The sequence below is a fragment of the Acipenser ruthenus genome, chromosome 5, assembly GCF_902713425.1.
Source record: "Acipenser ruthenus chromosome 5, fAciRut3.2 maternal haplotype, whole genome shotgun sequence".
Classification (NCBI taxonomy): Eukaryota; Metazoa; Chordata; class Actinopteri; order Acipenseriformes; family Acipenseridae; genus Acipenser; species Acipenser ruthenus.
This window is the reverse complement of record NC_081193.1, coordinates 19,127,812-19,130,842: the sequence shown is the minus strand read 5'-3', so window position 1 is coordinate 19,130,842 and position 3,031 is coordinate 19,127,812.

The window sequence follows — 3,031 nt, the reverse complement described above, 5'->3', positions numbered from 1 at the left end:
CTGTAGATTGGAAACAGGGAGCTGAAAACAGGCCGGCCAGAAATCCTTTTTCGATCTCTTTTTGGATGAGAGACTGTACTATCTTGGGTTGAAAAACCAATCTCTAGTTCGTCCATTAAATAGTTGACAAAGATCTTGTCTGAGTGATTCAGAAGTTTTTATTTTAAAATGGGTATATTTAAGGGAGTGGTAGAATCAAAAACTGCATGCATTGGGACTGCTGCCAATTGAAAAACATGGTCCCTCCATATCTGACAGATAGCTCTACTATATAGAATTCATAGGAATCTAATTCTTGTCTGCGGTTTGGATATACTGAACATAGCACATCTCTGTAAATAGCGAAGGCAAGGACGAATTCTCCCAGTTAGATTCTTCAGTAATCTGGGGTCTCTGGATTTCAGAGTGACTGAAAGATCTCCACAATCCACTACTCTGTGGTCCAAAAATTCAGATGTAGCCATCAAAAGTGAAACCAGGTTGACATCCTTCCCTTCTATTACATTTTGACGAATCTGCGGGGATATTAAATGACTACAGGCAGTGCTTGCGGCACTGGAACCATATGCTGTGGCAGTTGCGAGGTTGTAGATCAGAGACTCGACTGTATGGACCGGAGTTAGTATCATGCCAGAAGTGACTGCAGCTGGAGCAGAAGTGGCTGGGTTTATTGCAGGAATGGAGGAAATCACTGTAACTGCAGAACTTTGCTTTCCTTGCTCGATGTTGGACACCCGTTTATCCAAGTTGCTGATTTTGGTTTTGACTGATGATAAGGTATCTGCGAATGGTTGCATGAATGCTTTTATTTCGTTGAGAATGCGAGAATGTTCCTGTTGAGTTTCGCTTGCTGGAGCTGCTGCCTGCTGGTTTGATGACGTGTTGGCAGCTGCAGTAGACACTCCGAGACAGTCTGACTGCTGTCTGACCTGGGCCACTGGACAGCTGAGCGTGGCTGGGGCGTTTTCTTAGGTGGAAAAATTAGTTCTGCCGAGATGGAATTACAATAGAAAATGAAGAGATTCCCGATTGCTCCCTGCTGGGATCTCGCTACCATTTTTGAGGAGGGTTTTTATGAGTTTGTTGAGAGTCCAGTCCTTATAGCACAGTTGCTCTGGAGGTGTATCCTGGGCCCGGAGCTGCTTAGATTGATGGGGATTGACTCCTTGGACAGTGGGTAGTGGTATACTGTCCTGTTCGGGAGGCACCTGTTTAGATGTTACGGAGACGCCTGATAGAGGAAAGAGAGGTGGGCTGACCATATCCTGGGTTGAAGCTGTAGGAGAATTTTCCGATACAGACAAAAATTGATCTTCTAAATCCTCCAAATAAGAGGATTATACTTATATTATTGTTGTTGTTGTTGTTGTTGTTGTTGTTGTTGTTGTTGTTGGTTTTTTATTTATTCCGCTGAAGAAAAATTCCTGGGGGTCTTAAAGTCCGCTTAGGTTCACCAAAACGAAAAACACAAGACGGAAGTGTACAGTGTGACTAATGGATTAAATAGAAAGTAGATTTTGATTGATAGGAGATCAAAGGATAGGGAGGAACCTATCTTCCTATAGGTTAACATATAGAGAGTTCTGCAGTATGTCTTTGAGAGGCACAGATAAGCTGGTAAAGACTGTCAAACCAGTTTAATATGTTATATTGGTAGTTCCATTGTTAACTGCTTCTCAAAGATTTGCAGAAAGTATCTAAGGAGCTTGTATGCAGGCTTTTATTAACGTCAGTGGGGCAGTTTACAAGCAAAAACTGAAAAGCGTGACAACAGATCTCTCGCGCTTTTTTGGTCATGACAGTTCTGCTTCCACATTTACATGAGTTTATTTTAGAGAGAGAATTTAGTCGTCCAGATGCAAACGACCTCATTAATAATAAAATAATGGGAGGGTTTATTTAAATATCACCAAACGCGCTGAAAAGAGATGCTGCGCGATAAAGGATATCCTTCAAATAATTCATAGGGGTTTACATGAGGCTTTACGCGCTAGGCAGAGATGAAGAGAAGGTTACCCCCCATCTGTCTAGAATGCAATGGGCTTGCAGTTAAAACGGTTCATGCTGCCAAGAAGAAGAAAATAATAATAGTTATTACTATTATTGTTTAGAATTAGTTGTTCTAGAAATGGTAGAAGTAGCATGTGTACAAAAACTGACAGCACTCACCAATTCCCATTACTGCTTTTCTTATGCTTCTTATGCTACTGATGTCCTTTCACACACCCATATATATTAGTCTTAGCCAACTACGTAACTGTTAATGTGCTAAACAAAAGTATTATGCGTTCAATATGTAACACAATTTTTGTTCCTGGGTATTAAGTGTTATTTCCTAATTGCTTATGCCTCAAAAGTATAGAAAATGGCTATTATTCCCCACAAACTTTGCTTTTGTGACCAGGACAGTGATATTTTGAAATTTACCTATTTCCAATGAGAAAACGGGCGAATTTGTGTCTTTTCGTTCACATAGTCAGAAAAAAACAACATATGAATCCAAATTAACATGTATTTATACTAAAGTAATACAAAAATGACTACAAAAGATTTAGAAGTGAGTAGTTTTTCGAGATTTACGATTATACTGTAAATCACTTTCACGAATCAACCCCCAAATGTAGTCTCCCATCATGTTCTCGTTATACTGTCCTTGGTAGCGGCGTTCAAAGTCCAGTATATCCTGGTGGAAGCACTCGCCTTGCTCCTCCGAGTACGCTCCCATGTTCTCCTTGAATTTATCAAGATGATCATCAAGGATATGGACTTTGAGGGACATCCTACAGCCCATTGTGCCGTAGTTCTTCACCAGAGTCTCAACCAGCTCCACATAGTTTTCTGCCTTGTGATTGCCCAGGAAGCCCCGAACCACTGTGACAAAGCTGTTCCAAGCCGCTTTCTCCTTACTAGTGAGCTTCTTGGGGAACACTTAGGCAGCTGGAACTAAACTGAACTGGTGGGCTTAAAGCCCCTGTATTTATACTACTATTTATATTACTGGAAAGTTCTAGAAAGTTCTAGAAGTTACTCC